The sequence below is a fragment of the Zalophus californianus genome, chromosome 8, assembly GCF_009762305.2.
Source record: "Zalophus californianus isolate mZalCal1 chromosome 8, mZalCal1.pri.v2, whole genome shotgun sequence".
Classification (NCBI taxonomy): Eukaryota; Metazoa; Chordata; class Mammalia; order Carnivora; family Otariidae; genus Zalophus; species Zalophus californianus.
This window is the reverse complement of record NC_045602.1, coordinates 66,847,821-66,861,914: the sequence shown is the minus strand read 5'-3', so window position 1 is coordinate 66,861,914 and position 14,094 is coordinate 66,847,821.

The following is a 14,094-nucleotide window of genomic DNA, read 5'->3' as shown; positions in this document are numbered from 1 at the left end:
ATCAAAATAATAGCAGTAAATATATTAAAATAGTACTTTGAAAAAAGAAAAAAAAAACACTCATTATCCCATCCCCTTATTACAAAGATTTCTTTTTTGTGTATTGTCCTCCACTCCTTGTCCAGAGTTCACATTCTTAAATATTTTTACCTATTTACAATCTTGTATTTTTTTCATTTAATATTACACTATAATCATTTTCCTATTTTCCTATTTGTTTATAATTATAATTGTGAGTGGAAAGTTTTTTCTTTAGGATATATCACAACTTAACCATTTCCTTATTATTGAACTCAGATGATTTTCCATTTTTTGGCTAAAATAGATTATACTATTATATTTTGGCTAAAATAGATATACTAATAACATCTTCCTGTATAAGTTTTTCTGCTATTAGATTAAGTTTAAAATAACCCCTGAAGTCCTAGGGATGTAATGTGCAGCATGATGACTTAGTTAATAATACTGTACTGCACATTTGAAAATTGGTGAGAGTAAATCTTAAAAGTTCTTATCACAAGAAAAAAAATGTTTAAAGTATGTATGGTGACAGATGTTAACTAGGCTTCCTGTGGTGGTCATTTTACAATATATACAAATATCAAATCATTATGCTATATACCTGAAATGAATATAGTATGTCAAATATATCTCAAAAAAAAAGCTATGAATATTTTTTATAACTTATATTGTCAATCTTTCATATAGTCAGAATGACTGTTGCAGTTTAAAATTCTTGAAATTAGGGGCACCTGGGTGCCTCAATCATTAAGCATCTGCCTTTGGCTCAGGTCATGATCACAGGATCCTGGGATTGAGCCCCACATCGGGCTCCCTGCTCCACAGGAAGCCTGCTTCTCCCTCTCCCACTCCCCCTGCTTGTGTTCCCTCTCTCGCTATCTCTCTATGTCAAATAAATAAAATCTTTAAAACAAATTCTTGAAATTATATATATGAAATTATATACATATATGTGTATGTATACATTTGTAAATTTAACCACAACATCACCAGAATGGTACTCTCATTATTTAGATGTGTTTTTTGTTTTGTTCTGTTTTTTTTGCTGAATCACAACTAATAAAATGCTACATTATATTTCACTTCCATTCTTTTCCTTTTTTCTGGCAAGGGGAGGTTTAGTCCCAGAGGACTAAACCAGCCAGGGAGGACTTGATATGACCATAGTTGGGGCAAGGTAGCTTCTTACCCAGAGCTAAGTTAAACCAAAATGCTAGTAGTCTTTTGAAGAGTATCTCTGAAGAGTATGTGCAAGAGTTTTGTCTAATTTATTTTCTACCTTGTTTTTTCTAATTATAAATTGAAATGTATTGCTTTGATAATGACTATAAAAAATGACAATATATTATCTTACTAATGAGTTGAGCTTTGATAGTGCTGCATAGATGTGCAAGTAAAGAAAAGGGTCCACACAGGTCATCAGAACATGGAAAACGTAAAATGGGAAGACAGAGGTGGAGAGAAGGACACATAGCCAAGGCCTGGGGAGTCCACTGAGACCGGAGCAAGGGACAGCATGACAGTGGAGCAGATGGGAAGTTAAAAACAAGGACATGAGGACTTCTCATGAGCAACATGAAGCAGGGCAGGAGAAAGTCCAGACCTTTCAAAGTCAAAGGAACAGATGTGTCTTTGATTGCTGCCGAGGTCTTTTCCTATTGTTATTGTTTCTCCTTCACTGAATTATCCATTCACGTCATAAAACTTGCCTTTGTAATTATAATGTCAATGTACTCACTCATTCCACAAATACTTATTGAGCACCTGCTATGTACCAAACGTTGTAACCTCAGGGATGGAGCATTGAACACAATAGACAAAGCCCCTAACCAGAGAAGAATGTGAACAGTTACAAAGAAGGAAAAGGAGGGGAAGGGCATAGAACGCGTCTAGGAGAAGGGCGAACGTCTTTCTCATAGAGCAGGTCAGAGGAGACTTCTCTGATAAGTGCCATTTGAACGGGACCTGGATGAAGTTAGAAACTGAAACATGCAAATATCTGGGGGAAAGCTTTGCCTGACTGAGAAGAGAAAGTAAAGAGGTCCTAAGACCTAAGCCTACTGGATGTGTTGACAGAAAAGAACAAGTCCAGGGTGGCCAGAGTGGGTAAGTGAGGGAGCAGTGTCAAGAGATGGGGATGCAGAGAAACCTGGAAGCCGGATCCCACAGGCCAAGCTACGAATTTGGGATTGTGTTGCCAATATAAGGGAGGTCCCTGAGTTTGCAGTGACGGGCATTTTAAAGGAATCACTGGTTGGTTGCTGTTTGGAGAATAGATTGGAGGCCAGGGTGAAAGCTAAGAGACCCATCAGAGGTTATTGCAATAGTCTCAGGCAAAGCTGTTAGGCGTGTGGGCTAAGGGAGGGGTGATGGAGCCAGTGAACAACCTTCAGAGTCTGGATAACTTTCCAGGCTTGAGCTGATGGAATTTGCCGATGGGTAAAAGGTGCCATGTAAGAGAAAAGGAGGAATCCAGGATGACTCCTAGTTTCTTGGCTAGGGGCACCCTAGTGCCTTGGACTGCATTTTGGAACATGGGGTGCGGGGCAGGTTTGGAGGAGAAAATTGAAAGTGGAGATCTCTTAAGTTTGAGATCAGGTATCCAAGGGAAAATGTTGAGTTGGCGGTTGAATATATTTGTCTGGAGTTCAGAGCAGAGTTCCGGATGGAGATTTAATTTTAGAATCATCAGCATATAGGTCCTATTTAAAGCCACAAGGCTGGATGAGATCACCAAAGAGTGAGTGCAAGTGGAGAAGAGAAGAGGCCTTTCAACAAGTGGGGACTGGGAAGATGAGGAGAACCCAACAAAGGTCACCAAGAAAGAGTGGCCAGAGAAGTGCCAAGAGAACCAGGCGGGTTCAGGGCTGTGGAAGCCGCATGAGGCAATTGTTTTAAGAATTGTTTCAATCAGGGCGCCTGGGTGGCTCAGTTGGTTAAGCGACTGCCTTCGGCTCAGGTCATGATCCTGGAGTCCCAGGATCGAGTCCCACATCGGGCTCCCTGCTCGGCGGGGAGTCTGCTTCTCCCTCTGACCCTCTTCCCTCTCATGCTCTCTATCTCTCATTCTCTCTCTCTCAAATAAATAAATAAAATCTTAAAAAAAAAAAAAAAGAATTGTTTCAATCAACCACATCAAATGCCACCAAAAGTCTCAGAAGATGAAGACAAAGAATTTATCTGCTCTGGGGCTTGGTGAACACCTAAACAAATGCCAACGGGTGATAAAAACCACGTAAAGCAATCCCAGCAACCGTCTCTCCCTGCACTACTCCAGGGTGGGATTGACAGGCTTTAGATCTCTCTTTATGCAGGTAAAGACCTGTCGGTTGGTAAGGGAAGTTCCACAAGTTGTTAAATCCCTTGTTTGAGATGTATGCTCAGGTATTCCCGAGGTTGTTCTGAGGATTGAATGGATAATAAACTCGAAGTCTGAGGGATGGGGTCTGGTGCAGTGGGATCGCTCAATAATGGCAGCATTAGCTATTAGTGACCCTAGTGAGTCCCATTTATTTTAAGCTCTCATTTCAGGCTGTTGCTTAGTACTATTCCAAAGACAAGCCCTAAGTTTTCTGGAAATGACTGAAAGTAATCACAGCATCATAGAACTGAAAGGACTGTAGAGATTTTTTACTCCATTCTCCTCACTTGACAGGTAGGAAAACAGATGCAGTGAGATTAGGTGACTTTCTCCAGATCACACACACCCACCAAATTAGGAGCAGAACACAGGTCTCCCGGTGCCGAATTCTACAGGATTAGTGACAGAAACACTCACAGGGAGAGACTGAACATTCCATGTCAGGGGATCTATTTCAGATAACTGAAGCTTGTTCCTTTTAACTACCAAAACTTAACAGCAATCATTATGACCATCATTATCGCTCTTGATGAACATCTTCTACTGCTTTGATGAAAACACTTTTCCTACACAATGGAGTTGTGTTAGTCTAGAAGACTTGAAATTCTTGAAGTCAGCTTTTCTTGTTACCTTATTTCTTTGCAAGCTGCTTTAAACTTTGAGAAGTCCCTTTGACTTGTAAAGCAAGCAACAACTTTGTATGATAGGGTTACACAACATCATCAAAGTGATCACTTGATATTTTCTGGAAAAACAGAAATCTAAGGAGTTCAGAGCAGCAACAAGCACATGATTCTGCATCTAAGAGCATCCACAACTCTAAGAGTGCATTTATTTATATTTTATATACATGTAAAATCGTAGAATTCAGGAGATTTCAGTGCACAACACTGATCTGAAACTCATGGAGAAATGAATCTCAAATGAGTCTGCATTATCTCTCCTTCAACTCTTCAGAGTACACATGGAGTTCATATGTATTTAGTTACTGAAATAATTTGTATCTCTGTAGCACTTTTCCATAGAGAAATTCCAAATACCGCTTTATTAAACACCCAAATACTCCAGTGAGAGATGAAGAATCAGATATTATTATTCCTATTCTAGAAATGAGAAAACTAACATCCAAAAATGTTAATATGCCCAGAGGACTTACAGCAACGGTAACAAAGTCCTTTCTCTTTCTCGCCAGGCAATCTTCGAGTATCGTCTAGAAATCTGAATTTAGCCCTCAGCATTTTCAACATTCCAGGAATGGACCTTGTGAGAAAATAAGGCTCATTGATTTCTAGTGCTCACAAATCCACTCTCAACATTTCCTATTACTAGTGACGACAGGCTCAGCCTCTGCCTGCCTCTAAGGTCATGTGGTCTTTGTTGCTACAACAACCATGAATCTATCGAATTTCACTATTAAAAAGTAAATTGTCGGTCACTTACATTCTATCTAATCTTGTTAGAACAACTAAGCTGTGCATCTCTAGAGAGTGAAGTCACAAATAACAGATCAGCAAAGCATTCCTTCTCTCCCTACCTAAATTTTGGTGCCTGTGAGTAACTAGAGATATTGTTGGATGCTGGGTGTGTAGAACGTCCTGGAGGAATAGGGTGGTTGGGAGGATTAAAACTAAAGTAATGCACATGAAGTGCTTACCAAAGGTTCTTGCTCAAAGAATATGTTCAATAAATATTAGTGTTCGTTATTATTAAATTTGTAGCTTAGCTGATAGAATTTGGGAAGAGCTAATAATTACAGTTCTGGCTACCATTTATTAAATTAGACTTAAATCTCATGAAAAGGTTACAAAGGTGATTATCATATTCCCCATTCCACAGGTAAGAAAGTGGAAGACTTGGGATTTGACTCATGTTTTACCAAGCTTGTTTATTTGTTCATTTGTTCATTCATTCATTCATTCATTCACAAATACTCATTAAGCTCCTAGGCACTGAGCTAGGCAAAGCGGTAAACAAGACAGACCTGGTCTCTGCCCTCACAGAACTTGGAATCTAGGGAGGAGTACAGGCAAGTGAAACCCAATGTCATGATGTCCCAAGACTTGCTCCCATTCTTGCCTACCATTTTGAATGCAAACCCCTGTCCTTCTCTTCATGTTCCTAAAATAAATTCACTCTATTAGGCTAAGATGAAGGATATTTTACTGAGGAATGCATAGAAGTAGTTTACACTTCACAATGCACAGAATTTCTCTCCGAAAGTCCCCATAAGATCTTTGTCCTCATACTACATCAATCCTTAACCTCCTCACCCACCTAATTCCACCCCAGTCTCCCAGTCTAGGAATAGGCCCCTGGCCCAGGGTCTGCCCTGAAAGCTGCTCTATGGATCTTTCTTTATGCAGACTACTTAAGTCTTACATCTCAAATGTCCAATGAGGTTCTCCCATTAGCAAGATATATCTTCCTTATAAGATAATCGGGGATTACAAGTACATTATTATTTTTCTGGTCCCATAAGTAAACAGGAAGGTCTACTGTGGTATGATCCCCTGTGTTAAAAGAGCACATTAGAGAGATTTGGAACTTGGATTTAGGGCAGCAAGGCAGGTGTCCTGGAAAAAGCAACATCTAAAGTGTGGTGGACGCTACAGTTGCCTCCTTGTCTATTATTCAACTCTTGGTAACTACACTAATGTGGTGGTAGAGATTGGAGCTGGTTGTGGGGGGGATAGTCATACCTTCCAAATGAACCCCACATGCTTTGGGGGGAACAGTTTCACCATCCTCAACTCAAGTCTAATAACATAAGTTCATCCCTCTAGCCAGTTATTGGCTCAGGGGTAAGCAAGGACCAAGCTGCAGTAAGACTGAAAAAGATGTGGAAAAGAGGGAAGTTTGGGTGGGAAGAAAGTCTGGAAAAGAAATGCTGTTTTTTCTTTAATGGACATGAATAAGGAAGTGCACAAACTTTTTTTAAAGATTTTATTTTTAAGTAATCTCTGAACTCATGACCCCAAGTTCAAGAGTCACATGCTCTACTGACTGAGCCAGCCAGGCCTCCTAGGAATTGCACAGACTTAGTCATTACTGTTGGCTATTTGATCACCACAAGGACCAGCAGCCTCAGCTGGAAGCTTATGTTACCCAGCAGAGTAAAGAGCTAAATAGAAATTAAACCCTTCGTTATCTGGTAGAGCTGCTGAACTAACCTCAGTGATGTGAACCTCTCTTGTGTAGGAAAGCTTGGCTTGAGTTTTCTCTTACTTACAATCAAACCCAAACTAACAGATACAGAAGGTGAGATTTGATAAACAAGTAGTCAAATCCCTTACCTATAAGTTACAAGTTCATTTAAATGAGGCAGTTTGATTTTCAAGAAAAACATAAAATACAAGACAACTCCTACATACACTTAATTACCAGTCTGATAAAAAATTTTAAAAAAGATCTGATTTATTAGCATGCACACACACACACACACACACACATATCACACTCACAAATTTCCAAACTTAAAATGATTAGGAACTACCTAAGGTGACATTTAAAAAGAAAACTTCAAAAACTTTGTTAGAACATTTAAAAGATGATAAGATGGGGGCACTTGGGTGGCTCAATTGGTTAAGTATCTGCCTTTGGCTCTGTCATAATCCTAGGGTCCTGGGATCCAGCTCCGAGTTGGACTCCCATCTCAGCTGGAAGTCTGCTTCTCCCTCTCCCTCTGCCCCTCCCCTCCACTTTTGCTCTCTCTCAAATAAATAAATAAATAAATAATAAGATGATTCAAATAAGAAATAGAGACAATTCCAAGGTAAAAAGACAATAACCGTAAAATATCTGAACCAATCAATAGAACTGGATTTAAGTTTAATTAAACTTATAGATTTAGGGACACCTGGGTGGCTCAGTCGTTAAGTGTCTGCCTTCGGCTCAGGTCATGATCCCAGGGTCCTGGGATCAAGCCCCGCATCAGGCTCCCTGCTCAGTGGGAAGCCTGCTTCTCCTTCTCCAACTCCCCCTGCTTGTGTTCCCTCTCTGGCTATGCCTCTCTCTGTCAAATAAATAAATAAAATCTTAAAAAAAATTATAGATTTAACACTGATTGAAGCCCCAATAATTATGTTCAATCCACAAAATTATTCTAAAATGTATGCATAAAAATAACAATACCATGAACAGGGAATATAGAAAAAAAAGGCAGTGGGAGTTCTGCCAATATCAGCCATTAAAAACTCCTATATAATAGAATAAGGATTAAAGTAATATGCTAGATAGATCACAGATTAATGGAACCAAATAGACTTAAAAGGCCTAACAATTTATAGAAGCATTTGTGTAGAATAAATGGAAGCAAAACTATATATACATGTATATATATATACACATGCATATACATTTAAAATATTTTAATGTATTATAGTTTTTTTAAATATAAGGAGAGAAGGAAGATGTGTGGCAGACACTTCTAGTTGGCTGATTCAATGGTCTTTCTCAACCTTCTTCTCTTCTTGTTGTCTTCTACTATTAAAGCAGGAAGAATTAAATTCAGCTAGATGTGACCGTATGATGCAGTTCTGACTAATGAAACATAAGTGAAAGTTTGCTAGTAGGTTTTTGTTTTCCTGATAAAAGAAACTGATTTGGTTCCCATTGCCCTTCCTTCCTGTTGCTTTGAATGCAACATTCTTCCTGCTTTAAATATAGATGAGATAGCTCGAGGTTCAGCAGCCATCTTGGAACCAGGAGGTGGTAAGCATAAGGGAAAGGCAAAGAGAATTTTAGAGTTTCCAGCCCCAAATCACTGAGATGCTGAAATGATGGCAAAAGGTACCATATCAGTCATGGTTTGTTTTGTTTTGTTTTGTTTTTAAACTTTTTTGTATCTGATGATGTCCTGGCATCTTAAAAATCTTACTGGCCAGGGAGAATGACCTTCCAGGGCTAGCTAATATCTCAAGACAGTAAACAACTTACTTGTACTTCTCTCATACATACCAACTACCCCCTTTATTTAACTCTGACACACCAAGCCAATATTTCTCCAGTCCAAAATCATCTCAGGGCCAGGTAGCCTGCAACTAGAGAGACCACCCTAATAGTCCAAAACGCACCAGAATTATTCAAACTAGTCGTTCCTAAGCTGTTTACTCTGACCTGCCTTGTCTTGCCTGCAGAAACCCCAGTAAAGGCTCTGGCTTAGGCCTTCTCTAGCTACTGCTTCTGACCAAAACCTGATGTTTCTCCTGTGGTCCTAGTGGCATGGCGTGCCCTCTTCAATCAGGAAATGTAAGTGGTAAATTCTTTTTTTCAATGGCACAGGTCTCTCAGTGTCATTACTCAGTCACCTCTGTAAAGTAAAATCCCACACGTACATTTCAGGAAAGCTACCAACCTCCGGACTTCCTGTAGAGTGAGAAAACGAAACCCCTATTTGTTTAAACCATTGTTATTTGGATTTTTGTTACTTGCAGTCACATAATCATAACTGACCCAAGGACTATTTACTAAGAGGTATAGAAATTAGTGATAAAAATTTTAAAAATAGGATATAATTCAGCTAGATTAATGAATTAATTTTTTTATTATGAGAAAAGAACAGAACATTCAATTAAAGACTTAGCGGATCTGTGAAAAAGAACTCCTTTTTTCCCCTGGAATTCCATAAGGAATCGTAAAGAAAGTGATAGGTAGGTATGTATATAAATTTTAAACTTCTGTACAATGAAACACAGCAAAAATGTAAGAAAATAAAATACAGAATATGAAAAATATTTATCATATGTGACAGCATATAGGGTCATACATAAAACATAAAAGGAGCTTATTCAAATTTATATTTCTTTACTCTGATAGATAAATGGACAAAGAATATGAACAAGCAATTCCCCCAGGGAGAAATAGAAATAGTAAATAAACACCTGAGAAAATGTTCAGCCTTGGTAGTAATCAAAGAAATGCAAATTAAAGCAACCTTGAAATGTTATTTGACCCCTACTAAATTAGTTTTTTAAATTGATGGGCTGGCCAGGTGCCAGTGATATGGGTGTTCGTTTCAGGTGGTGCTACAGATCAGTACCAGCCTTAAGAAGGTATCATGGCAAGTAAGGAGAGACACTCGTGCCCTTTAACCTAGTGATCCCAGTCTTTGCAGTTAGCCCTAAGGAGAGTAATGAACAGAAGCAGAGAGACACCCTCAGCACTGTTCTTCAGAATCTTTGCAATTCGATTCGATTCAATTAACATATATTTTACACATTCCACCTGCCAAGCAGAGGCAACAGGAAATTAGTAATTAATAAGACCTTGTGCCTGACCTCAGGGGGCTCACAGTCTGGCAGAGCAGTCAGGTAAATAAATAACATGACAAAATAGTGCAATGAGTCCAGCAAAACAAACACAGATGAAGTCAGATGAGCTAGATTTTTATGATGAGGCTTACCTAAGGGGACAAGGTGAAACTATAAGCAAAAAGGTACAGAGAGTTAAAACAGGGACAATGAGTCATCCAGCACTATGAGAATAGAGATTCCGAGAGTAAGTTTGTGGAAAACCAAGATTTGTGGCAGAGTGCAGAGAGTATTGACCTTGTTTGACATCTATAATAGTATAATGTGGAACATTCGTAAATCATCAGCATTGGAAATCTCTTCATGAATTATGATACACAGCAGACCATCATCCCACCATAAGCATGAAAGTTATGAAAAAGTATATAAGACACTTAAAAACATTTACAATATGCAGGCAGGATACCTGGGGGGAGAGCAGCTGTTGGCCTCCACAACCCTGAGCATTGGTCCAAATTCACCTTTGCCCCCTTTTCCCCCTCAAATTTAAAAAATCAAAATATAATTCACATGCCATTTGAAGTGTACAATCCAATGCTTTTAACATATTTACAAAGTTGTGCAATAATCACCACTAATTCCAGAACACTTTCATCACCTGAAAAAGAAACTCTGCATTCCTCCTGGCCTTCAGCAACCAAAAATCTACCTTGGATGTCTGCAGACTTGCCTATGCCTTGCCCTGCAAGAAGCCTCCCCAGTTACTGCTGCCCTCCCCAGGTCTGGGTATAGAGGGGCAACAGCCATTCAGTGCTCTGGCCCCAGTGCGGATACTGCCCCCCCTCCCCGCCCCAGTGCAGCTGCGTGAAAGCCAGTAAACACCACCGATTAAAGGTTCAGACACAACGCAAGGGAATTAAATGTAGACTTATGTAAACCTAGAGAATCTGCCTCACAGACTGCACAGCTTGCTCTGTGGGGCTCTCAAGACCCATCATCCTAACTTGAGCCCCTCCCTGAAGTGAGGACCCCCTCAGCTCCCTCCCTCAGGGTGAGAAGAGCATGATGCTGGGCAGGAAGCACACGTTCTGGTGGAGCATTTTCATTTTTCCACTAAGAAACTTGTAGGAGACATGGTGAGTGTGGTAGCTTGATCTCTGGCCGCCTTCCCCAAATTCATTACCTCTCTTCCTCGCCAGCCTTCCCTCCTGCCAGACGCCATTTTGTTCCTTTCCCAGGGACACTGAATGCAAAAACTGTGGTTCTCTGTGGAAGTGACCACAAATGTGTTAGCTTGCAATTTGTGTTTGCTGTGTTTTCCTGACTAGTTAAGGAGGATACTGTACACATGGTGGTGAGGCTTGACCTTTCTGTTTTATGCACTATGACATACTCTCTTTGGTGGTCTCAGGGGTTAGAAGACCTTATCTCACTCTTGATGAGCAAACTACAGCAATAATTGATTGTCCCATTTCTCCCAGCCCCCCCCCCAATACAGCATGAGGCAAAGATGGTGATGAACCACGACACTGTCAAAAGCGCAGACACACAGGCAGCTCAGCGATGTGTTAGGGGGAGCACCGACGGGAGTCTGGATACGCAGCTTTGGGTTTACTCTCTCTCAGTTCGTTCATCAATAAAGTGAGAGTTGGAGTAGAACGAGGCTCCAGTAGTTCGGCTAGATTAAAATTCCAAAGTTTCTGTAAATTAGTAAGGTGAGGACCAACCTCATTATTTAGGACCCATCTGGTCTCAGGGACCTTGTGAGAGAGGAGAGAAGAGGAAAGGGGGGAGGAACAAGAAAGGAAGGAATTTAGGGGAAGGGAAGGGGAGGTTCAGGAGACCATGTGAAGGAAGGGGACAAAGGGAGATGGGAGAGGTGAGGACAAAAGGAGGGAGGGTAGAGGGCAGAGGGGATGAGAGAAGAGAGGGAAGGAGGGAGGGGACAGGAGACGAAGGTTGCACGGACTGGAGGAAAGAGGACGGAATGAAGGGGCGGGAACACGGGACCAGTGGAGAGAAGAATGGCGAACTAACGGACTCGACTGGAAAGAAGACGGGAAGAAGGGAGCTAACATTTCTGGTGTCCTACTAAATATCAGTTCTCAAAACCACCTTCAAGGGCAGGACCAAAACTGCACTCTCACCAGTGAGGACCCCAAACTTCAGATTCTTCAGGCCCCTCTCCTGCGTGCTGAGTGAGCTAGACCCCTCTGCCTCAAGGGATTCCCGTGCAGTTAGGGAGACTTCATACCACGCTGGGTTAAATACTTTGCCCCCAATCTTCACTGAGTTAATCATGGTGCTGAAGTTCAGACTCGGGACTATCCAGTTCTGAGACCTGTGTTCCTTCCAGAAAAGAAACACAAAGAGATGTGAGGAAAGGTTTCAATGCATGTAATAAAAAATGGGCTAGGAAACAGTCTCAGCGAAATCCACTCCAAAAAAGGGGGGGGGGGAGAGGCGGAAGGAAACCGTAGACTAGGTTAAGTAAAACCTATTCAGTTCAAGGGAACAGATTTAAGATAATTGTCTCAGAGGCGTTCCCAGGGCAAGAGACCTTTTCCATAATTAACACATCTCCCTCTGGGCTGGCAATAACTCTTACTGCCTTATTCTTTAATAGGGATCTAGATTTAACAATAACACTTTTCATTCTCTAGCACATCCACAATCTTCAAAGCACTTTCGCATTCATTATTCCTTTTGACCTTTCTTTTTTTTTTAAGATTTTTATTTATTTATTTATTTGACAGAGAGAGACACAGCAAGAGAGGGAACACAAGCAGGGGGAGTGGGCAGAGGGAGAAGCAGGCTTCCCGCTGAGCAGGGAGCCCGACGCAGGGCTCGATCGCAGGACCCTGGGATCATGACCTGAGCCGAAGGCAGACGCCCAACGACTGAGCCACCCAGGCGCCCCTCCTTTTGACCTTTCACATAATAAAACAACAAGAGTTCAAACAAAGATTTTGGCATAAGACCTCAGCTTGATTGCCACCCGTCTTATGAGCTGTGTGACCTTGGGCCGATTATTTAACCACTCTGAGCTTCAATCTTCTCTCTCTTACAAGATGGGGATAATAAAAGTGCCTGCCTCACAGGGTTGTGGTGAGCGCCCAAAGGGATAATATATGTCAGCACTGCCCAGCATGTACTAAGTGCCGAAGAAATGCTAACCAGCATTATATATGTATTTGTCTCAAAAATTATATATTTGAAAATAGGCAGAAAAGATTACTGGGACTTCTGTCAGTGCAGTCCTGAGATTAATTTCCTATTGACTTTACAACTCTGAAGGTATAGGGGCTAATGTGAAAATTTTTGTCTCGTCAAGATTCAAGTAATTTCTGTCCAATAGAGTAGATAAGCACAAAGATCAGTTTATTGTCCTGTTGGACATTTACCAGTTTTGTATCTACCTTGACAATCTTTTACTTTTTGTATTAAATTGTGTACACACACACACACATCTCCAATGCTCTTTTGACCAATTTTAACCTCTTAATGTCCCCCTCGATAAATAAAATCTTTGCCATGTATTGTTATTATATTTGCCTGAGAGATAGGATTTTACCCTTTTGAAAATTATGCTTTAACCTATGAGACAGCTCCTACAGGGAAGCCTGTCCCCCTTTCCTGGAGAGACTGAAAATCAAAGAGATTTTTGACTTGCCCAGAGTCAGGAACAGAATTTGGTTTTCTCAAATTCCAATCCCAGGACTTTTTGGTTCCATCATATGCCTTTGCCCAAATGATATACAAAAAGAGAATAATAACGATAAAGAATTTAATACAAGAGAATCTAAGGCTTCAGCAGTTTCCGGGCTATCTTCACAGGCATCTCTCCATCAAAGAGGGATGTGAGAAGCCCCATGTGAAGCTGCTTTCTGAATGTTCTGCTTCTCTGCCTGTTTTTCAAACCCAAAGAGGAAAAAGGGACAGTCTTTAAAGCCAGCAACGGTCTAAAAAAAGGAATGAGGAGGGGAATCTGATCATTCACTAACCTAGTTAAAGGGAAACCAAAACTATTCTATGCAAAATAAATTTAATCTATATTGATGAGGTGGAGGGAGCGGCGTTGAATCTGTCTTGGAATTGGAGCCGACTCGGCGTCTCAGAAGAATTTATATTCTCTTTTCTCAGCATGAGAGGAACGTAAGCCTTCAAAACCAGAAGGGTAATTAAGAGTGAACCCTGTGTCAGTGAGCTGCACTCTCTGCTGGGCTCTGGATGGGGAACGTACCTCAGCCTAGCATGCTGCTCAGCATCCAGGGGCCCCAGCTGTTCTGGAAGCAGAAGCAGCAAGCAGAGCCGAGCAGTGGGTAGGTGAACGTGGAACCAGGGTTAATTTAAATCAAGCGGTGCCTGTATCAAGTGGAAGGAGCCCCCTTTACATGTATTATAACTGCAGGTATATTAAAACAACATAAATGAAGAGTGCATTTTGTATTTTAAAACAATCCT